The sequence below is a fragment of the Sturnira hondurensis genome, unplaced genomic scaffold, assembly GCF_014824575.4.
Source record: "Sturnira hondurensis isolate 20B ecotype Veracruz unplaced genomic scaffold, ASM1482457v3 Scaffold0000465, whole genome shotgun sequence".
NCBI classification, from domain to species: Eukaryota; Metazoa; Chordata; class Mammalia; order Chiroptera; family Phyllostomidae; genus Sturnira; species Sturnira hondurensis.
In genome coordinates, this window is record NW_028073096.1 from 1,281,823 (window position 1) to 1,307,461 (window position 25,639).

Genomic DNA, 25,639 nt, shown 5'->3' on the forward strand with positions numbered 1-25,639 from the left:
ACACTTACATATTTCATAGAATTTATAAAGCAACATTTGATGCACAATATAAACTAGAGGCTTTATATTGAAACATGAAAGTTCTCATGAAAAGAAGAACCATTTTTAATAGACAAATTATCTTAACCATCCCAAAAAAAGGCTCTGAAATCTTAAAAGTCTAACTCAGCCCACAGAGCAGAGTTGTGCTGAGCCAAGCATCTGGAAAAAGGAAAGAAGGAGTGTATTTTCATTTCCCATAAGAATTATTGTCAAAACTAGGACTTCCAGCCAAGCTGGGATGGCTCAAGAAAAAATCAAAACCCCAGAGCCAGTAACTCTAAGTGACCAAGAAATAGCCAACCTATCAGACGCACAGTTCAAAACACTGGTGATCAGGATGCTCACAGATCTGGTTGATTTTAGTCCCAAATTAAAGAAACAAATGAAGGCTAAACTAATTGAAATAATGGAAAATGCACAGGAAACCAATAGTGATGGAAAGGAAACTGGAACTCAAATCAAGGGAATGGACCAGAAGGAAGGAAGAAATGACCACACAGAAAAGTATGAAGAAACAAGAATTCAAAAAAAATGAGGAGAGGCTTAGGAACCTCCAGGACATCTTTAAACATTCCAATATCCAAATTATAGGGATACCAGAAGGGGAAGAGGAAGAGCAACAAGTGGAAAACTTATCTGGCCAAATAATAAAGGAGAACTTCCCCAATCTGGCAAAGGAAATAGACTTCCAGGAAATCCAGGAAGCTCAGAGAGTCCCATACAAGTTGGACCCAAGGAGGAACACACCAAGGCACATCATAATTACATTAGCCAAGATTAAAATGAAGGAGAGAATCCTAGAAGCAGCAAGAGATAAGGGGACAGTCACCTACAAAGGAGTTCCCATCAGACTGTCAGCTGATTTCTCAAGAGGCCTTACAGACAAGAAGGGGCTGGAAAGAAGTAGTCCAAGTCATGAAATCCAAAGACCTACAACCAAGATTGCTCTATCCAGCAAAGCTTTCATTTAGAATGGGTGGGCAGACAAAGTGCTTCTCAGATAAGGTCAAGTTAAAGGAGTTCATCATCACCAAGCCCTTATTATATGAAATATTAAAGGGACTTATCTAAGAAAAAGAAGATAAAAATATGAACAGTGAAAGGACAGAAAGCTCACAGTTATTAACAACCACACCTAAAACAAAAGCAAACTAAGAGAACAGCTAGATCAGGAGCAGAACCATAGAAATGAAGATCACATGGAAGGTTAGCAACAGGGGAGTGGGAGGAGGAGAAGGGGGGAGAAGGTATAGAGAATAAGTAGCATAGATAGTAGGTAGAAAATAGATAGGGGGAGGGCAAGAATAGTATGGGAAATATAGAATCTAAAGAACTTGAGACACATGGACATAAACTAAAGGGGGGGAATGGTAGGGGTGGGGTGTGCAGGGTGGAGGTGAATGAAGGAGGGGAATAGGACAACTGTAATGGCATAATCAATAAAATATATTTATAAAAATATAAAATAAAATAAAGAAAAGAAAAAGAATTGTCACAACTAATACTTCCATGGCAAATAGATTTGAATCAAGACATATTTCACTCTGTGTGGAAAACATCTTGTGTATGAAACATCTTTATATTTATTTTTATTTTTCTTAATGTTATTGTTTGAGTAGAGACAAATAAGAGGGAATAGAAAAGAGTACCATTTTTCTATCAGCTGGAAAATCACACCTATTTATCTAGACTGTGTCCTCTTTGAGTAGAGAGCATCCTTGGCTCCCTGGTCTACTCTCAGTATCAGGTCCAAAAATAGACATCCAGTAAGTACCCAATGCATGTTCTGTTACTAAAAAGATGGCAATACAAAGGGTTAAACAGTACAATGTAGTATCCTAGGAACTTTTACTGTAAAGGACTAAATTCTATATATTTTGTACTTTGTGGGTCATCTAGTCTGTTGCAACTACTTGACCCTGCTCTTACATTGTGAAAGAAGCCTTTGAAAATATGTGAGTAAATGAGTGTAGCTTCAATAAAATTTTATTTTCATATGTAGTCTGAGGGCTAAATTTGGCCTACAGACTATGTATTAACATGTACAATGGTGGTACATGTACAGTGGCAGTACATGTGTTAGCATGTACAATGGTGGTACATGTACAATGGTGGCTTTAGGCCCAGTCTGAAAGCAAGACACCAGTTCACAGTTGGTTTAGGACAGAAAGTTTCAAAGTCAAGATCAGAATTTAACTCAAAGGGCTAATGCAATAGAACTCTTTGGAACCTGAAGAGTTCTGAAGGTTTCTCTTTTGGAACTCTTGGAAAAGAGAAACTCCTGTCAAAGGTTTCTCTAATATTTCCTCTAATAGCTCTACATTCATGACTGCTAGCATCTCTTGTTAAGGGTTGACCAATGTTTTCAGTAGAATAACTTGTGCAGGGTTCAGTGAATTTTTTTTTAGAACCTTCCTCTGTGAACTGAATGGCCAAATTTCCAGTTAATTTTTAGATAATAGGCAGTTGGAGAATGAGACAAATACTTGATATTAGCCAGAATCTTTGTTATATCTCAAATATTATACTCTTAACATTTATCCAGAAAAATAGAAAGGAGGTAGGTGTGAAGGTCATGGGAAAAGAATTTTATTTTATAAACAATTATTATGTGCTAAGATCTGAGCCATGTTACATTACTCATATGTGCTTTCACTCAATACTCATTATAACTATGAAATAATTCATTTCTCTATTTCAGATGAGAAAACTGTAATTTAGAAATTGTCAGACACTAGCCATCCTGGTAAAAAGCAGTAGGTTTCAAATCCAGATTTGTCATCAACACCTTTCCATCATCCACATCTATCCATTGTTCTCCATACCGTTCAAGAACTGAAAACATTCTATCCTGCAACCTCTCATGGCACAGAGTTACAAGGTAGTATGACCAAGTGATTAGAATGAAGCCAAAATTATGCTTTCAAAATGGTTATGGAGAAGACATGTCTAAGGAGGCTTTACTGGGGCTGCAACTAGAATGATGAGAAGAAAATAGTTGTGCAAAACTCTGAAACATGAGGTAGAAGAATCAGCAAGTTGAAGACAATAGGGCAGCAAAGAGCCTGCTTGAAGGATAGCTCACTGCAGAACAGAATGAAGTCAATGAACAAGAGAACAGGACATCCAATGATCTTAGATGTTGTAGAATCCTATATATCATAATAAGGACCTTGGGTTTCATGCTAATAGCAATGGAAAGTTATTAGTGGGTTTCAGGTTGGGGAATGATATGAGTTATCTTTTTCAATATCACTCAGATGGCTATACAAAAATAGCTTGTAGGAAAGTGAGCAAAGGAGAGTGAGGTAGCATCTAAATGAGAGTTAATGGAAGCCCTGGCTGGTGTAGCTCAGTAGATTGAGCACGGGCCTGCGAACCAGAGTATCGCGGTTCGATTCCCAGTCAGGGCACATGCCTGGGTTGCAGGCCAGTTCCCAGCAGGGGACTCATGAGAGGCAACCACACATTGATGTTTCTCTCCTTCTCTCCTTCCCTTCCCCTCTAAAGATAAATAAATAAAATATTAAAAAAATAAAATAAATGAGAGTTAATGGGATCTGGGAAGAGATAAATATTTGGATTCAGAATATATTGTTAAGAATTAGCTGATGCTTTAATGTTGGAGATGAGAGTAAGAGAAATGATTACTGCTAAGATTTTTATTTACTCAGATGGCACAATTTGGTAATAAGCAAGTTTGAAGACTGGAGACATTCAAAGTTGATTTTTCTATGGAGAACCAAGTGGAGAGTGTAAGCAGATTGTTGGATATAAGTTTTAAAGTTTAGAGCGATAAATAGATGGATAGATAGACATACAAAGAGAAAGATTGAAGTAGATACAGGCAGAAAATACTTGGAAGTCAGAAATGTATAGATCACCATGAAAAAGAATATTAATAAAAGAAGAGAGGCTACGGCTGATTCCTAGGACACTCAAAATGGGAATCAGGTAAAAGGGAGGGAGAGCCATGCTTCTATAGGGAGAATCAACCATTGCAAATATGCACTGCATCCTGCTTTAGTCTATGTTTTCAAATATTTAAATTGCAGAAAATGTGACACTGGTAGGGGACCACAGTGTTAAACATTAGTGAAAAAGACATGAATGAACATTAAAAATACTGGACTAGAAAGGAGTAGGAACGACTCAAGCTTAACATATTTACCATGGCAGCAGAGCTGAAAATGGATTTGAGGACACCATACTTGAAACAAAATAATTTAGGAATGAATTACTGCTACAGTAATTCACGCAAGACAACAGTATCTTCAGTGGTCACAAGTGATACCTTGCTGTCCTAAATCTCCCCATCTCACTAGCCCTCATCAGTCTCATTTGAAGCTGCTCTCTTCCATCTGTGCACCTTGAGGTATTACCATCCCTGGGAGGCCATTTTGGCTTTCTTCTAACTCCTTATGCTTTCCCCATAGGAACTTCAGACAAGTCCAAAGCCATGACCACATGAGACCACGGATATGCCGATGATGACCAAACCTCCACCACAACCCAGTTTCTTTCCCTAAGCCTCAGCCTCATATTTCAGATTGTCTACTCCATTACAGATGTTTCATTTCAAATGTAATATATCCAAAGCCAATCTCACTGTTTTCTACCCACAGCCTAATCTGTCTCTAACATTCTCCCTATTAACCTGTGGTATCCCCTGTTACCCAGGCAACCATGACAGAAATTTGAGAATCATCTTTGAATTTTCAATTTCCCTTACCCCCGCCACATCCAATCTCTGGCCCAGTCAATTATATACCTCTCACTCCCAAATCTTTCTTTTTTTCCCTTTTCCCATGGCTGCTAAAAATTCTACATCATCTTTTACATAGACTGTTTTAAGTTGTCTAACTCTTCTCAGAGTTAGGTTTCCAAAAGAAAATCCATCTGCATGTTTCCCTTGCTTGTGACCCTTTAGTGACCCCTTACTTCTCTTTGCTATATTTTTCAGATATTTTTATTCATAATTTCAGGATTTTAGATTCATGTATGAATTTACAAGTTGTTCATTTTCCAATGAAAATCCAACACATAAACATAAGCATATGATAAAAATGACATAATCATTTCATAAGATTTCCATGGCTACATTGCTCTCAGTGTTAACAATCTCATTAGCAACCAGAGACACTACATTCATTGTTGTGGCTAAGGAAATAAAAAAAGTACATATGCTAACATATCTTAAACCCAAATGGCATCCCAGCATGGTATACAAACAAATCACAGTTTACCTGTGGTTTATAGAGACATTGTGAGTGAATTGACACAAAGCATAGGCATGACAAAGTCAAAATCCTGCATCAAAGCAGTTCTCAACAGAGAAGCATTCTAAATAAAAAAGAAAAGTAATATCCCTTTAACCTTGAATTATAATAGTCTTATAATTAACTTATACTTATGTTTTGGTTATGTAAGATCTTCGTATACAAGGAATTTATAGTTCATTTTTTATGTGTACATATGTAAGTAAGGTTATGATAAAGTATTGAAGTGAGTGAGCAATGGAAGTCTTAAGAGCTATTTTGCTTTCAATGGCATCCATATATTATTTACTTTAAGAAATTCTGATGTACAAGCTCAATACCTCAGTATGTTAATTTTCTCACTGATCCAGCCACCTTCATCTCCCACTACTAAATGTACCTTGTATTTCCACTATTTTAAAGAGCCTACTTTGTCTAAATTATCCTTGCATTTTCATATTTTGCACTTTAAATTTCCCTGCTTCTATAGTTCCTCATCATTTATAGCCATCAATTTAATTCAAATTCCATCTAACATATCAACTACATTTTGGTTCTTTCTCATTTCTTCCATTTTCAACCCCAATCAAAATGGGAATCAGGTAAAAATTTACCTAAATTTAGTTGCTTTTTCCAAAGTCTTTCTCAAGGACAGCACTCGCCACAATCTATTGTTATAGCAATTGATTTACATGTCTGTCTTTTTTATAGAAGGTCTTAAGCAACTTGAAATTAGGAATTTTATTTTATTGCTCATTGCATTACAAGTCCCTGATTCATTTCCCTACTTAGAGTAGTCACTCAATAGATAATTGTCATGTAGATGGATGAATGAAAAGGTGGGTGCATGGATGATCGAAGGATAAATGGGATGGAGAGGTCAATGGGTAGATGAATAGATAGATGAATGAATAGATGGATGACTAAATTTATGTATGAGAGGATATTATAATTTCAGATTACAATATATTTTAAAGACAACTGAGAAATCAATGTCTTTCCCAATATCAGTAATATTTCTTCAGACTACAAATCACATTGTAACAATGTTCTTGTTACCATGATGGCTCCATATGTAGAGTGTGATCTACAATCTACCTTGAATATATTTGCACATATTGACACAACTGGATATCTGTGATAGTTTAACCTGATAGATCTCAGCTGCTTAAGATATAGAAAAGAAAAATTTTGGTGGTCAATTTAAATCTTAAAGAGTCTGTCATTAAAAGTTATATATTGTCTTCAGGTCATAATACTATTATTAACCATTTACATTGTATTTTCTATTGTTTTTCCTCCTGCTGAATGTGTAAGGGGAAAAATTGGCCATATACTTGATGTCCCACTTTAAATAGAATTCATGAAATCTAATGCATTTAAAAAGACAATCGAAGGAGCAATGTAGTTCGATTTGAACAAGAAATCTTATAGTTAACTGATTTTCCTTCTCAGGCTCCTAAACACACATAGATGAGCTGTTAATTGTGAATGGACGCCAAGTGCATACTAATTGTTCTTTGTTTAATTTGCACTTTAAAACTTGTTATGAGTTTTGCAACTTTTTACAAAGTTTGATTCCTTATTTGTGTTTGTTATTTGACAAATTTGAGTTTATTGGCTATAAGTTCACATATAAAGATGATATTTCTAGTTATAGTTTATAATACTTCTTCTCTTGCATTTCAGCCACAATACCAAAGATACATACTATTCACAATACACAATTTATGAAACAGTGTAATTCAAAAAATAAATACTTTATATGTTTAGTCTTTAGACTTGATTTAATATATACTCCTCTCTTGACATGTTATCAGAAAAGTTTAAGTATAGAAAGTAAATAAATGTAGGAAAGAACAAAAAATATTGTAGCAGTATCTAGTACAATTTCTTTAAGCATAAACAATGATGTAATGTGGGCCCTGGCTAGGAAGTTCTCTGGTTAGAGGATCACCCTCATACAACAAAGTTATGGGTTCAATCTGTATTTAGGTTGAATACAAAAGCAACCAATGAATGCATATGTAAATAGAACATCAAATAAATGTCTCTCTCTTACTCTCTCTCTAAACTCAATCAATAAATATTTTTTAAAATGATATAATGTAAAGTGTGAATATACTAAGAAGTATTGTTAGCAATTGAGATTGTTAGTAAAGGGAAAAATATATGTAAACACAGTTTTCTTATTTCCCTTTACTTGCTGGGAGGCATTGCTTCCTGAAGAAATAAAGTCAATGATTCTGGGTTTGGGGACCAATGAAGTATATTCAGGATCAATTCTAGTTAATCCCTTTGGGTTTTCTGATAAATTGTGCAACTAACAGAGTAGAATTTAACTCTACATTTATTCTGAACAGTAACTGAATTAGTTCACTTTTTCTGGGCAAGAAGTCTACATAAACATTAGCCCAAGCAAATTGAAAGAAAGGGCAATCTAGTGCCATAGGGAAGGAGATCATTAGTTTCCCATGCAAAAAAAAAATGGGAGTAGCACACATGTGTCTATTATGGCAGTTTGTGAAAGTCACACAATTAGTAAGTTATTGAACTTAGATTTAAACTGTGATCTTCCTGATTCCCATATTTAGGCAATTCCCACTATACTATACTGTGAATACATTCTGATTAATAAGCAACACATGCACGCAACTCTTGTATTAAAAATTATCTTGTCATGAAGAATCCTAGATAACTTTATTGCAGCAGAGCTGACAAGGAATGATGTCAAAATCCTGTTCCTCCTGTGTGTCTTAGTTCCGAATTAAGAATCCTGAGCAAATTAATTTTACTGGCCTATCCCAGAGTTATACACTTAGAAAGAATATTCTAGGAAAATTTTTAAAAAGTAATCTGAAATTAATTTTAAAGGTTTAAAATTTATCAGAAAACTTTTGAACGTATTGATATTCAATATGACTATCAACGTTTAGAAACATATTGATAGTCAATATAAATTTAAAGGCAGAGCTTCATACTATAGGTATGTGTTCCACAAATATTACTCTAATTATTAAAATTTTAAAAAACAAGAATTCTCTAACTCTTAAGCTTGTTTTACTTCTAAATCTACCTTGGTCAAGTTCTCTACTCTCAAAAGACCTCTGATTTAGGATCTCGAGGCACCTGTTCTTTGAGGTGTCCCTCCTCCATCATTTATTGGCTATTCTGTTCTTAGCTTCCCCCACATCTTTTCCCTGGAAGACCCTCTGATCTTGAGAGCCTACCTATTTCTTTCTAGCAATGTTCTATCCATTAGAAATAATTTTATCTTTCAATAAATTGGGAGAAAAACTAAATCTCCATATTTTTCTAAATTTGTTTGTTGAGCTTCTTTTCTTTTGTTGATTGATTGTGTATCATCACAATCAATTATTCTTGGTTAAATTGCTATTTGGCAGTGATTGTAAACTTAAATGCCCTATTTGAGAGATGGAAATAGAAAGAGGTTACTACATCTTCCTACTCTAGTAAACTTTCTGTTTCTTCTGGAATCCCCTCTTTTAAAACGTGGCCATTTTTCAAGTCAAAAAAGGACCACAGTCCTTTCTCTCTGTTGGGACTGACAGTCCTTTCTTGGGACTGAAAGTCCCAAAAGTCGTCATGGATTACTCGTACGGAGAATGTTTCTTAGGATGAATATTCTGTTTCTGTATACTAAAGGATACTTAAAACTGATTTACTTAATAGGGTATAATATAGGATTTTGAAATAATAAATCTAATAGCTGGCTTTCTTAGCTAAAAACCTTTCTGAATATGAATTTTGTTATCTTATTCACCTTTGTTTTCCCAATAGCTAGAAAGTTCCTGGAATATAGGATGGGCAAAATAAATATGAATTAAGTGAAATGTGGACTCATACATTACTATTGGTTCCTTTAAATGGAATTTTAACAATGAGGGAGGAAAAGTTTTTACGTGTTCCAAATGCAAGTCTAGAAGATTGGTATTGATGTTTTGAAGGCAAATGTGGTCCTTTTGTCTTTTGTCCTTCTCTTTTATTTTTTAAATTATTTGAACTGAAATCTTATATCATTCCCATAGGATACATCTATGTGTATGTGGTATATTGTGTCCACTTAACTGGAGAACATAATTTGGAAGAGGCAAACAAACCTTGTTTAAGGCAACCTTCCAACTAGTCCTGACTGAACAATTACTGTGCTGATCTCCTTCTCTTACCTAATTGAAACTCTTACTATTATAGATCCTTATTTATTAATCAGAAATGTTTCCAGAAGGCCAAATAAATGTTGAACTATGAAAAAGGAAACTGTCCCATTTGTTTAATTTTTCTTTTGTTGCCCTTGCCTGGGGAGATATCTCTAATAAAACATTGCTATGAGCTGTATGAGATTTTTTTACTTAGGTTTTCTTCTATGATTTTAATAGTTTCAGGTATAATATTTAAGTCTTTAATCCATTTTGAATTTATTCTTGTGTATGGTATAAGAAGTTGGTCTAGTTCCATTTTTCTGCATGTATCTGTCCAATTTTTCCAACACAATTTATTGAATAAACTTTCTTTAGCCCATTGTATGTGCTTACTTCTTCTGTCAAATATTGATTATAAAGGTGTGAGCTCTCTATTCTGTCCTTTTGACGTATGTGTCTCTTTTTATGCCAGTACCTGCTGTTTTAATTATCATGGCCTTATAGTATAGTTTCATATTAGGTAGCATAATGCCTCCAACTTTATTCTTTCTAAGGGTTGTTGTTACATCAAACTAAAAAGTTCTTGCACATCAAAGGAAATCATCAATGAAATAAAAAGATAACCCAAGAATGGTATAACATATTCACCGGTTTATTTCATAATGGATTAATACCTAAAACTTATAAAGAACTTATAAAACTCAACACCAAACAAACAAAAACAATTAAAAATTGACAAAGGACCTGAATAGACACTTTTCCAAAGAGGGTATACAGATGGCTGATAGACATACGAAAAGATGCTCAACATCACTAATCATCAGAAAAATGCAAATTAAAATCACAATGAGATATCACCTCACACCTGTCAGAATGGCTATCATCAACAAATCAATAAACAATGAGTGTTGGCAAGGATGTAGAGAAAGGGGTAACACTTCTGTATTGTTGGTAGGAATGTAGATTCATGCAGCCACTGTGGAAAGCCACATGGAGACACTTCAAAAAATTAAAAATGGATCTGCCTTTTGACCCAGTAGTCCCACTTCTCAGAATATATCCAAAGGAATCCAAAACACTAATTCAAAAGAATATAACCATTCTTATGTTCATTGCAGTGTTATGTACAATTACTAAGACATGGAAACATCCCAAGTGTCCATCAGTAGATGAGTGGATAAAAACAACTATGGGGTATTTACACAATTAAATACTACTTGGATATAAAAAAGAAGAAAACTTTACCCTTTGTGACAGTATGGATGGACCTAGAGAACATTATGCTAGGTGAAATATGCCAGTTATAGAAAAATAAATACTATATGATTTCACTCATATGTGGAATGAACAAACTGACCTAACAAGCAAAATACAGACAGACCCATAGATAGCAGGATGACAGCTAAGGCAAGGAGGGTAAAAGGTGGAGGGATTGAGCAAAAAGTAGAAAGGACTCATGGACACGAACAAGATTGTGGTGATTGTGAGGTGGAGAGTATAAAGGGACTAAATGATATTGGCAAAACATAATTAAATTACTAAATAAAAAAGAAGAAAAGGGAGGTTGTCTTCCGACACACTCTCCATGAACACATCAGAGAGGATTCATTAAACAAGCCAAGCCTGGGAGGCTAAAATATACAAGTGTTTAGTTTCAACAAGGTTCTTGAGAAAGAAAATAGGAGTGATGAAATAAGCACAGAACATTAGGGGAAGCATAATTTCCTTTGTCTGAAGCTATTATTAAAAACTAAGGTGATAGGTGAGGCCAGTAGGTGGGAAGGATGAAGCAAAAAGGCAGAGATAGATTACAAAGAAAAAGGGAGACCTGACCTCTCCAACAACAGTTTTTATTTATTTTTTTAAGATTTCATCTATTTATTTATCTTTAGAGAGGAAGGAGAGAGGGAGAGAAACATCAATGTATGGTTGCCTTTTGTGTGTCCCCTGCTGGGAGTTGGCCTGCAGGGAACTGGCCTGCAACTCAGGCATGTGCCCTGATGGGGAATCGAACCGCGATCTTCTGGTTCGAAGGCCCGCGCTCAATCCACTGAGCTACACCAGCCAGGGCCTCCAACAACAGTTTTTAAAAGGGAAGCTATCTCACCTGAGATTGATATCCAGAAAAAAAATTAAGTTACTATGTATATATTTTAACAGTACTCTTTGAAAGGGAACAGAAAAGACCAATGATAAGCAATAGTCTTCTAGAAGCCATAATACTATAAACCCCAAGAGATCTTTGTTAAATGCTTTAAATCAGAAAGACTATTATGAAGAACTTTTCAATAAAACAAACAGTAAACTTATGTCTTTCCTAGAACAGAACCTTGTTCTTCAGCCCAGAGCAAATATTTCAGCTGAATTACTTTCAGGACTTTATAAGGTGTTGACACAACTTCTACTTTCACATCGTAAATGTACCACCCTAATAACCCCTGTTTAATTACTGTTTATTACAAATGAATTCTCTCAGCATTTCAGTATGGCACTTCTCATTTTGCTGTCAGTGAAGTTTCCTCTGGTGGAATCTTTGTCCTCAGCTACCATTGATGTGATACTCAGCGTGAACAGATCTGAAGATTGTGGGGAATAGCAACTGGGATTTTTAGGGTTATACCTTTGTCAATACCCAAATATATAACAACAAAATAGATCCTAAAAATAATAGAAGAAGCCACTGTACCTTCAAAGCAAATATTTTCTGAAAACTACATTCATGAGTTACCATCAACCTCATTCTGACCCACTATCCTCCCCTTTGGAAGACTGACAGCTTATAAGAATTAACAGAAATAATAATCTCCCCAATTCTGTTGCTCACTTCTAATGCACACTAGCTTGACAACCCAAAAACACAAGAAAAGGAAATGAGGCAATCTGTTTGCTACTTCTGAGTGGCTAAATATTCTAGAGGTCAGCCCCAAATTGAGCTAATTTTTATAATTGTTCTATAAAATAACATCTGGCCTTAATGGCATGTCAGTGGCTAAATGTTAGGGTAACACAATATGTAGGAGTTAAGGGGCAAAATCAAGTCAGTTATTAAATTTTCCCTACAAGGATCAGATGCACCAAATTCTCTGAAATAAATACTTGTGATAAGCAAAGCTCATGCTAAGACAATGGGGCTATTCATTATCACCAGAGAAGAACATTATCACCAATATAAGAAGCTGAGATTTTAAAACTTTGGGTAATTAATTTCAGTCAGAGTTGGATTCAAGGTCAGTTGTGTAATACCAGGCATTATTTTCCCTTTGCTGTCTTTGGCAGATATTTCACATGGCTCATCTATAAATAATTAAGAACAACTTATCTGCTGCATCAGCTTACCTACTGCAAGGGAAAGCAGAGGTCCAAGATTTTACTTTATTTGCAACTTCTAATAGAAAGAGAAACAACCCTCTCTGTGTATTAAGAAATGAATCTTACTTCTTGCATAAAGAACACAAACGTTTATTTTTAAGCATTCAATATGTTCATTTCCATCTGGAACTTTCTAAACTGTTTGAGTAAATTGAGAAAAATTACTAAAGCAAAAGCTTCCTGCACATACTGCCAGCATGAAATAATTTAAATCTGAGGTAACCTTCAAATCACAATAGTGAGTCATCAAGATAACGTAATATAGTGTGAGACACATGATGAAAAAACAATTTGAAATTTAGCAACATGAATCATGCTTACACAACATGAGAAGGGTGTCCAAAGGGACCCTTGGGTCTCCCCCATTTACAACTGGTTTGGGAAAGAGACAATCTCTAGGGTGTCCATAAAATCAGAAATAGAATTAATGGGGTTAAGTCTGGTTTATGAGTAAGTCAAACAGTTCAGTTGGTGATATTTTAATTTCTTTAGGGGAAATTATCTTGATTTTTCTTTATTCTTATAAATGTTTCATTTAATTTACAACAGATGCACATTTGAAATATATATATGAAAGTGAAGAGACTCATTTACAACCCAAAATACTATTATCTCATTTTAATGCGTTTGTATATGTATTGCATATGCAAAACACTAGACTAATATAATTGTGCAGGGAAAAGAACAACAAATTAAATATTAGAGATTTTAAGGTGGGTGCTTAATCCAGACCAAAACAAATGTGAAATATGCTGCCTATGCAATTCAAAGGTGAGGAATCTGGTGCGGTAAAGTGGAAGGAATTACAGGTTTGAATTACAATTTGAGGTTTAAGGTTAGACCTGTGTGAAATTGGCCAGAATGCTCGAGTTCGTTGAGATCATATAGTATTATATACTAAATTTATTTGAAAATCACTGTCAAAACTTAGGGAAATAAAAAAGGAGGAAGGGACAAAAATATGAGGACAAAATGAAGAACTAAGAGAGTTACACTTACATTACCTTGTGTGTTACCAAGGAATAACAGTGATCAGGGGATAGCCAGCACATTGACCCAAGAGGGGATGATTCCCTTTGTCACATAAGGGGTGTGGCACTAAACACTGATACTGTTAGTGTGAGGATATACAAATATACCTACTCACATAGCTTAAGTTTTCTTTCATGCATTTTTTGTGCAACCAAAGGACCCAAACCAGTTATTTGGGGGTCCACAATGAAATTAAAATACCTTCATAGTCCTCAGCATTAACATCATCATCATTCTCTACATCACTATCATCATCTACTAACATTTATACTGGAATAATATTTTTATATTAAACAAGTTCCTTAGTTGTGGTGACAAAGGGAGATATATAACTGTTCTGAAGCTATATATATTATAGAAGTAACCAAATACAAGAATGAGAAATAATAAGATAACATTATATGGTGATAGTTAAGAGGAAGAAAATCAAAGCTAACAAAAAATTATAGGTTCTTAATTGTTATCTTAAATGGAAAAATATTATCATCCTTTTTGGTTGCATGTTATTAGCTTCAATAAATTTGCTAGTTTCAGACAAAAGGGCCCTCCCTCCTCCAATTCTGCATAGCCAAAGATCTCTCTTTGTCTGCATATCCAGAGGCTCCATCTTGTTCTGTGCCCAAACAAAGTTATCCAAAGGGCCTTCATTTGAACTTAGGTATAAAGAAATTTTGTAATTTCAAGGCTACACTTATGTATAAAAAGAAGTTCAAACGTCAATATGTTTAGGTTGGTATGGTCAATCCCAAGTCACCTTCCCTTCCTTTTTGTAGTAAAGTTCTTAGGTACCAACAGATTCCTTTTCTTCTTCTATACAGGTGACTTGTATTTCATTGTGTGGGTGTGTGTGTGCATTCCAGTTTGTGGTTTTCTTTATCCATTTGTCTATAAAAAAACATTTAAGCTATTCTCATGTCTTGGCTATTGTGAATAATGCTCCATGTGAACATGAGACTGCGAACATCTCTTCAATATCTTGATTTCAATTATTTGGAATATATACCCGGACATGAGGGTGCTAAATTATATGGTTGTTCTACTTTTAATTACTTGAGGACTATTCTTACTATTGTCCATAGCAGCTAAATCATTTCATACCCCTACCAACAGTGTACAAGTGTTCCAATTTCTCTAGATCCTCATAGTACTTGTTATCTTTTCTTTTTAGAAGTACCATCCTAATAGATGTAAGGTGATATCTAATATAGTTTTGATTTGCAGTCCCTTGATGATTAGTGATGCTGAGTATCTCTTCATATATACCTGTTGCCAATTTGTATGTCATCTTGGAAAAATGTCTATTTAAGTTTTTTGTCCACTTCTTAATCAGGTTAACTTTTATTTCACTATTATATTGTAGTAGGTCTTTATAGATTTTTAATATCAACTCCTTATCACATATATGTGATTTGCAAATATTTTTTAATTTTTTAGAGATTTTATTTATTCATTTTTAGAGATATGGGAAGGGAAGGAGACAAGGAGGAAGGGACACATCAGTGTGTGGTTGCCTCTCACATGCACCCCACTCAGGACCTGACCCATAAACCAGGCGTGTGCCTCCACTGGGAGTTGAACAGGCAACCCTTTGGTTCACAGGAGGGCACTCAGCCACTGAGCCACACCAGCGAGGGCTAGATATGATTTGCAAATATTTTCTCCCATATTATAGGGAGACATAAGTTGCCTTTTCATTCTGTTGTTTCCTTAACTATACAGAAAAAATATTTTACTTTGATATAGTCCCACTTACCTATTTCTGTGTTTGTTAACTATGCCTTTGGTGACATACCCAAGTAATCGGTGCCTAGACCAATGTCCTAAAGATTTATTTTATGTTTTATTTTAGGAGTTTTAAGTTTCAGGTTAAGGTTTTTCATCTATTTTGAGTCAATTTTTGTATGGAGTAAAACAGGGATAAAAGAAATTCTTATTTCACATTCTGATTTGGGGTTTTAATTTTCTAAAACAATAGCAGAAAATAATACTTAAATTTTCCTGAGGAAAAGAAATATGTAGAGCACTAAAATAACTTCATACAAATTTATTTGCATTTTAATATCAATATTTGTTGTGATCTATTCTGAGCATTTATAATTATTTAGGCATAAAGGAATGCTGAGAGAGTGTATGTGATTTGATGACTATTTGACTTACAAGTCAATGAAATATGACTTTTTGTGCTCACATAAAAAATAAAAGTATTGGTTCAACAAAAAATATATAAAATACCTGCTAGCAGCTGAAAAAGAAACACAATAAATTAATGGGCTGAAATTATAATATAAAAGGGGAGCCTTCGTCTTGGTTTAGTATTTCTCAAAACAGAAAAAATAGTTTAACTTAAATGCTTTTGAGAATATAACATTTTAATTGAGCTGAATGATTAGTCTCCTTTAGCACATTCTTTAAGTAAAACTCAGACAAAAGTGAGCAAGCAAATTGGTAAGGAAAACAAAATGTAGAGATGGAAGATAAAGAAAATTAACCATGTTGAGGCTTGATACCTGTAGGTTGTTTTCTACTCCAGAATGACTAATACAATTTCACAGTGTAGCATATCTATCATACTCTCAAGAGTACACATGCTGCACATTTCCTCCAAGGGCCCCCCCCCAGAGGTAACAGATTTATAATAAAAATAATTCTGCATTTTCACATCTTCCAGTCTTAAAATCTAGTGAAACAAATTATGTTTTACAAAGAATTCATTATTGCACCTCATTGTTTCAAACCACTTTCATCATTGAAATCCTAATTTTTCCCTTTTTTATTTTTATTTTTCCTTTCTGTATACTTTCAGCCATTGGCAACCTGCTCTCCAAAACACCAGTGAAACGAACTCCACTTTGCACTTGGCTTCTCTAGAGATTTTAGAGCATGTGGGCTTAGATGTAACAACGAGCAGATTAGCACCTGCCAACACCGGACCTACGGTTTTGGGCAGCTAGACAAGTGAGTATAGATATTCATCTATAGCTTCATGTGATAGGAGTTCTCCTTGGCTTTACTCTAGCATTCACTAGGTCTGTGCACCCTCAAACAAAATTCTTAATGTGTTCATGCTTCAGATGTCTCACCTCAAAAATGGGCATCAGAATTTACCTAAACCTATAGGGTTGTATTAATATGGTCAGCCCTCCCTAGGATTATGTCTTTAGTAAGCCTGAACAAATTCATTTCTAATGTGTACTTTTCAGTCTATTATAGTGCTGGTATCTGATCTTCTACCCAGTATCCAGATTCAGGAAGAATTTGAAATTAACCTGAGTTCAAGACACTTAGGTCCCAGTGGCAAATCAACCATGAGGAATCTCTGGTTCCATATCAGCTGAGGAGAATAAATATTCCTCTCCAATTTTTGTGCAAAAAAATAAATACAAAGGTAAAAGCATGTTTATAAAAGTTTAAAAAGCTCAATTCTGATACAATCATGAGCATGAATGACCACAAAGGTGCCATGTATTGTATCAAGAGTTTGAACTTTGGAGAACAGAAACATTACTAAATGAATCATCTGGGGAAGTTCACTGAGGTACACGCACTGACACTGCTGGTTCTGAAATGCATCCCCAATACATAGTAAAAACCCAGTGTAAGAAGTGATACTAGGATAAAGTTACAGAGCTAAAGACTTCCTTGTAGCCACAGAGAACTTCCCAGGGTAATAAACAGTATTGTGGGGAGCCATTGTTGGAAGAGGTTATGGATGTGTAAGTCATAAAAATATTCATGACCACATTGAATATGGGTTACATTTAGTTTCTTACAATGGGTAGTTAATTTGTTAGGATTTTTCCCTACTACCATTGTTATTGATTTATTGGTTTGATTGGGTCATTATATAGTAACCTATAACAAGAATAGCTCAGTTTTGATATTTATGTATATACTATCTAAAGAGGCTCTTTATTTTAAAAATGCATAAAGTTAAAGAAAAATTCATCCAGACTGGAAGGAGAGGTAGAAACAGAGTGAAACAGACTGCAAAACCGAAGATTTCAGTACAGTAAAATAAAAACTCAAAATCCATGGCTGTAAAAAATCTCTGGGGGTTGTGGCAATGAGGAAAACTCCTAATCTCACAGGATAGTTCATCAGAGAAGCCCATGGGGTCCTAAAATATACACAAACCCACCCACTTGTGAATTAACACCTGAAAGGGCACAATCCACTTGCAGGAAGTGAGGGAAGTGATGGAAAGTGGGGCAATAGCTGAGAAAGCAACATTGTTCCCTCTCTGACCTCTCCGCCACATACAGCATGACAATGAAGCAAAGAGGGTTGCTCTGCCCTGGAAAATACCAAAAACTCCTCCCCTCACAACATAACAGGTGTGCTGAGACAAAGAAATATGACCTAAATGAAAGTACAGATCAAAGTTCTAGAAAAAAAACAAAACTAAGTGATGAAGATAAGAGATAGCCAACCTATCAGATGCAGAGTTCAAAACACTGGTAATCAGGATGCTCACAGAATCGATTGAGCTTGTTCTCAAAATGAAGGAACAAATGAGGGCTACACAAAGTGAAATAAAGGAAAATCTACTGGGAACCAACAGTGAAGGGGAGGGAATGGGTATTCAAATCAATGATTCAGAACAAAAAGAAGAAATAAACATCCAACTGGAAAGGAAGGAAGAAACAAGAATTCAAAACAATGAAGAGGAATGAGGAGAAGATGGCAGCAGAGTAGGACAAAGGATTTTGCTTCCCTTCACGCACCGGAGAAAAACCAGGCTGCTCTGCAGAGGAGCACAGTGAACACCCAACAGGGACCCAGAGCATATGGGGCGGCAGGACCCCAGAAAGTATAGCGGACACTGAATGACCAGAGCTTGAGGAGAGGAGATGCACCACAGATCAACAAGGTATGAGGGAACAGCTCAGAGGCTGCAGGCCCTCTGCCGGGCAGCGCCAGGGCCCTGGCAGGGCCGCCTTGATCTCTGAGAGCCAAGGGAGGGCAACAAGGACAACCCTGGGAGAGAACTAGTCACCGGCACCCTCTCTAACCAGCAGGGTGCAGATTGGAAAATACCAGGAGAGATCAGTTTGCCTGTAGTGGCAGAGAGAGGACTGGGCATTGGGAAGCAAACCAGGGAGTTCTGATAACCCGTGGAGTTAGGCTGTGGTTGCCAGCTTGGGGAACTGAGCGGCCCCGGCATTCCCAGTAGCCTGCGCCAGCGCTCCCACAGTCTCGGGGAGCTTCGGGATACTGGCAGTGCCCCTGGAAGAGCACCAGTCACCAGCTCCCTCCCTACCCAGCCGAGCACAGACTGAGAAGTACCGGGAGTCCGGTTGAGGTTACCGGCTTGGAGGTCTAGGAGTCCCCATGCATTCCGGTAGTGCGCATTCCCGGTGGTGCTCATTCCCGATAGTGGGGGACTCCAGCTGGTGCTCACACAGCCTCGGGGAGCTGTGGGCTACTGGCAGGGCCCCTGAAAGAGTGCCAGTGGGGAACTGAGAGCGGGGGACTTGAGCCTGCTCTCCCGCAGTCTCAGGGAGCTGCAGGCTGCTGGCAGGCCCCCTGGAAGACTGCCAGTCACCAGCTCCATCTCTATCCAGCTGGGCTCAGACTGAGAAGCACTGGGAGTCAGGCTGTGGCTGCCGGCTTGGAAGAATTGTCAGTTGCCCAGTGTGTGCAGCCACAGCACTGGAAAAGGTCCAAGCATAACCCTGCAAGACCAGGAAAGCCTGGCTGGGACTGTGTGCTCTCACGCCAGGCCAGAGCTGGGAAGCCTGGGAAAAAACCTGCTCTCAGCGGGGCAGGGGAGAGCGGCACCATTCTGGACCTTGGGAGGGCACTGGTGAGACCAGTTGAGTTCCCAGAGATGAGAGAAAGGCCACACTAAGAGCCCCTCAGGCTGCTGCAGCTAGGGAGAACAGAAGAAAAGGTTTGACCAGCTGGAAAACAACAAGAGGAGTAGGTGGAAGGGGAGAGCACCAAGATACCAGCAGGAGACTACACCACTGAATCTCACAGGCATCTTACCACAGAAGTTCACACCATAAACCCGAGAACCCAGAACAGATCATTTTAAGAAGCTGAAGCCAACAAGAACAGGAACACAAACAATGGGAAGACAAAGAAACAATCCCCAAATGAAAGAAAAGGAGGAAGTCTCAGAAAGAACATTAGATGAAATCGAGGAAAGCCAACTATCAGATACTGAATTCAAAGCACTGATTATCAGGAAATTCAAAGAGCTTACAATGAGCTACCAGAAACTACAGGGGAGCTATAATGAATTACCGACAAACTATATATGAACATGAAAAAGGAAATAGAAACCATTAGCAAAGGCCAAGAGGAAATGAAGAATACAATTTCTGAACTGAAGAACACAGTAGAAGGTATGAAGAATAGAATCGATATGACGGAAGATCGTATAAGTGAAATAGAAGACAGGATAGAAAGAATCTCCCAGACAGACCAAATAATGGAAAAGAGAATCAGAAAAAATGAGGAGAATTTAAGAGAAATGCAAGACAACATGAAACATAATAATATCTGAATAATAGGAATACCAGAAGGAGAGGAAGAAGAACAAGGGATAGAAAGCCTACTTGAAAGAGTAATAACAGAAAATTTTCCTAAGATGAGGAGAGAGAAAGTCACATGGATTCAGGAATCGCAGAGAGTCCCAATCAGGTAGAACCCAAAGAGGCCTACTGCAAGACACATCATCATTAAAATGGCAAACCTCCAAGACAAAGAGAAAATCCTAAAGGCGGCAAGGAAGAAAAAGGAAGTAACATACAAGGGAGTCCCAATAAGGATGGCTACTGACTTCTCAATGGAAACATTCCAAGCAAGAAGAGAATGGCAAGAAATATTCCAAGTAATGAGAAACAGAGGCCTTCAACCAAGGCTACTGTACCTAACAAGGCTCTCAATCAAGATAGAAGGCCAAATAAAGAGCTTCCAAGACAAAAGAAGCCTAAAAGAATACGCCTCCACCAAACCAGCTCTACAAGAATTAATAAAAGGGCTGCTTTAGGAAAGAGAGGAAAAGAGAGAGATAGAGAGGAACACAGGTACACAAATGGCAATGAATAAGTACCTTTCAATAATAACCCTAAACGTAAATGGATTAAATTCATCAATTAAAAGACACAGAATAGCTGAATGGATAAGAAAGCATGACCCACATATATGCTGCCTACAGGAGACCCACCTCAGGTCAAAAGACCACCACAGACTAAAAGTGAAAGGCTGGAAACAAATTTTCCAAGCAAATGGACAAGAAAAAAAGCTGGGGAAGCAATTCTCATATCAGACAAAATAGACTTAAAAAACAGAGCCATAAAGAGATACCCAGAAGGTCACTTCATAATACTCCAGGGGAGAATCCACCAAGAAGACATTAACATCGTAAATATATATGCACCCAACACAGGAGCACCCAAATATATAAATAAAATTCGGGAGGAGGTCAAGAAAGATATTGACAGCAACACAATTATAGTAGGAGATTTTTAACACCCCACTGTCTAAAATGGACAAATCTTCCAAACAAAATATCAACAAAGATATTGAAGCATTAAATGACACTCTAGATGAAATGGACCTAATTGATATATATAGAGCCCTCCATCCCAAAGAAGATAAATACGCTTTCTTTTCAAATGCACATGGAACATTTCCAAAGATAGATCACATGATAGAACACAAAACAAGTCTGAATAAATTCAGGAAAATAGAAATCATACCAAGCATTTTCTCTGATCACAGGGGACTGAAATTGGAAACCTACCCCACAGGAAAAAAAACAAAACACCCAAAATCATGGAGACTGAATGGTATGCTATTAAACAACGAATGTGTCAAGATTGAAATTAGGGAAAAAGTCAGAAAGCTTCTGGAAACAAATGAAAATGAACTCACAACAACCCAAAACTTATGGGACACAGTGAAGGCAGTCCTGAGAGGGAAGTTCATAGCAATACAGGCTCACGTAAAGAGGATAGAAACATTTCAAACAAACAACCTAACCCGACACCTCCAAGAACTCGAGGAACAACAACAAAGACAGCCCAGAGCAAGTACAAGGAAGGAAATAACCAAGATCAGAGCAGAATTAAATGACACAAAGATTAAAAGCACAATTGTAAGGAATAAAGAATTCAGGAGTTGGTTTTTTGAAAAGATAAACAAAATAGATAAACCTTTGAGTAAGCTCATCAAGAAAAGAAGAGATAGGACCCAAATAAACACAATCAGAAATGAAAGACGAGAGATTGCAACTGATACCACAGAAATAGAAAGGATAGTAAGAAATTACTATACGGAACTGTATGCCAAGAAATTTGAAAACCTAGGTGAAATGGACAAATTTAAGGAACAATATAATCTTCCAAAACACAATGAAAAAGAAGCAGAAAACCTGAACAGGCCAATAACAGCAAATGAAATTGAAGCAGTAATCAAAAAACTGCCATCACACAAAAGCCCTGGACCAGATGGTTTCACAGGAGAATTCTACAAAGCTTTTAAGGAAGAGCTAAACCCTATTCTTCACAGACTATTCAAAAAATCAAAATGATGGAAGTCTCCCAAACTCTTTTTATGAAGCCAGCATCATCAAAACCAGATAGAGACACAACAAAGAAAGAAAATTACAGGCCAATATCGCTGATGAACATAGACGCTAAAGTCCTCAATAAGATATTAGCAAATCGCATCCAACAATACATCAAAAAGATCATACACCACGACCATGTGGGATTCATCCCAAGTGGACAAGGATGGTTCAATATACGTAAATCAATAAATGTAATATACCACATAAACAAAAGCAAAGAGAAAAACCACATGGCCATATCAATAGATGGGGAAAAAGCTTTTGACAAGGTTCAACACCCATTTATGATAAAGGTACTCAGAAAAATGGGAATAGAGGGAGCATTCCTCAACATAATAAAAGCCATATACGAAAGACCTACAGCCAAGATCATACTCAATGGGCAAAAACTAAAAGCTTTTCCAATAAGATGAGGAACAAGACCAAGTTGCCCACTTTCACCACTTCTATTCAATATAGTATTAGAAGTTCTAGCCACAGCAATCAGACAAGAAAAGGAAATAAACGGCATCCAAATTGGAAAGGAGGAAACAAAACTGTCATTGTTTGCAGATGACATGATAGTGTACATGGAAAACCCTATAGCCTCTACCAAAAAACTGTTGGAACTAATAAATGAATTTGGCAAAACAGTGGGATACAGTGTCAATATCCAGAAATCAAAGGCATTTCTGTATACTAACAATGAAGCAGCAGAAGCAGAAATCAGGAAAAAAATACCACTCGATATAGCAAAAACAAAAATAAAATATCTGGGAATAAACCTAACCAAGGAGGTAAAAGACCTCTATGCAGAAAACTACACAACACTGAAGAAAGAAATCAAGGAAGACACAAATAAATGGAAACATATACCGTGTTCATGGATTGGAAGAATTAACATCATCAAAATGTCCATACTACCCAAAGCAATTTATAGATTCAATGTAGTACCCATTAAAGTGCCAATGGCATATTTCACAGACATAGAACAAACACTTCAAAAATTTATGTGGAACCAGAAAAGGCCCCGAATAGCTGCTGCAATTTTGAGAAAGAGAAAGAAAGTAGGAGGAATCAGAATACCTGATATCAAACTGTATTACAAGGCCACTGTAATCAAAACAGCCTGGTACTGGCAGAAAAACAGGCACATAGACCAATGGAATGGAACAGAGAGCCCAGAAATAAACCCAAATCTCTACAGTCAATTAATATTTGACAAAGGAGGCAATAACATAAAATGGAGTACAGACAGCCTTTTCAACAAATGGTGTTGGGAGAACTGGACAGCTACATGCAAAAAAAATGAAACTCAAGCACCAACTTACACCATACACCAAAATTATTTCAAGGTGGATAAAAGACTTAAATATAAGCCGTGAAACCATTAAAGCCCTAGAGGAGAACATTGGCAGGAAAATCTCAGATATTCCATGCAGCAAGATTTTTACTGATACATCCCCTAGAGCAAGGGATATAAAGGAAAGAATAAACAAATGGGATCTCATCAAAATTAAAAGCTTCTTCATGGCTAAGGAAAACAGTATGAAGATTAAAAGAGAAGCAACTGTTTGGGAAAACATATTTGCCAATGATACTTCAGACAAAGGTTTAATCTCCAAAATATACAAAGAACTCACTCAACTCCACTCAAAGAACATGAGCAACCCAGTTGAAAAATGCGCAAAGGACTTGAACAGACATTTCTCCAAGGAGGACATACAGAGGATCCAGAGACACATGAAAAGATGCTCGATATCGCTAACTATCAGAGAGATGGAAATTAAAACCACAATGAGATACTACTTTACATCATTCAGAATGGCTATCATAAACAAAGAAACAAACAACAAGTGCTGGAGAGGTTGTGGGGAAAAGGGGACCCTAGTTCACTGTTGGTGGGATTTCAGACTGGTACAACCACTATGGAAAACAGTATGGAATTTTCTAAGAAAACTAAAAATGGACGTGCTTTTTGACCCAGCAATTCCACTGTTAGGAGTATATCCTAAGAACCCTGAAACACCAATCCAAAAGAACCTATGCACCCCGATGTTCATAGCAGCAGAATTCACGATAGCCAAGAGTTGGAAGCAACCTAGATGCCCATCGGTAAATGACTGGATCAAAAAACTATGGTACATTTACACAATGGAATTCTATGCTGCAGAAAGGAAGAAGGAACTACTACCCTTTGCAACATCATGGATGGAACTGGAAAGCATTATGCTGAGCGAAATAAGCCAGGCGGTGAAAGACAAATACCATATGATATCACCAGTAACAGGGATCTAAACAAAACAAACAAGCAAGCATAATATGACCAATGACACTCAAATATGGAACAGGCTGACAGGGTCCAGAAGGGAGAGGGAAGAGAATCATAGGGGAAAAGGGGATGGACTCACATGAACAAGTATAAAGAACACATGGACAATAACTAAGGGTGGGGGGTGGAAATGGGAGGGAGGCAGGGAGCATGGGGCGGGGGGGCAGGCAGGGTTGGGAATATAAGACAGAAAACTGTACTTGAACAAGATTTTTTTAAAAAATTAATAAAAAATAACAATGAAGAGTTGCTTAAGAAACTCTGGGAAAACTTTAAATGCTCCAACATCTGAATCATTGGGGTGCCAATGATTCACAGAAGGAGAAGAGCAATAAATTGAACACTTATTTAAAGAAATAATGAAGGAAAACTCCCCCAATCTACAAAGAAATATATAATTCCAAGAAGTTCAGGAAGCTCAGAGAGTTCCAAAAAATTAGACCCAAGGAGGAACCACCAAGACACATCATAATTAAGTTACCCAAGATTAAAGATAAGGAGAGAATCTTGAAAGCAGCAAGAGGAAAAGAGAGAGTTACCTACAAAGGAGTTCCCGTAAGACTATTACCTAATTTCTCAAAAGAAACCTTACAGACAAGAAGGGGCTGGAAATTAGTATTCAAAGTTATGCAAGGCAAGAACCTACATCCAAGATTACTCTACCCAGCAAAGCTATCATTTAGAATGAATGGGCAGATAAAGTGCTTCCCAGATAAAGTCGATTTAGAGAAGTTCATCATCACCAAACCCTTGTTATATGAAATGTTAAGGGGGCTTATATAAGAAATAGAGATCAAAAACTACAAAAAGCAAAATGGCAACAAACTCACAACTATCAACAACAACTAAATCTAAAAAACAAAAACTAAGCAAATAATAAGAA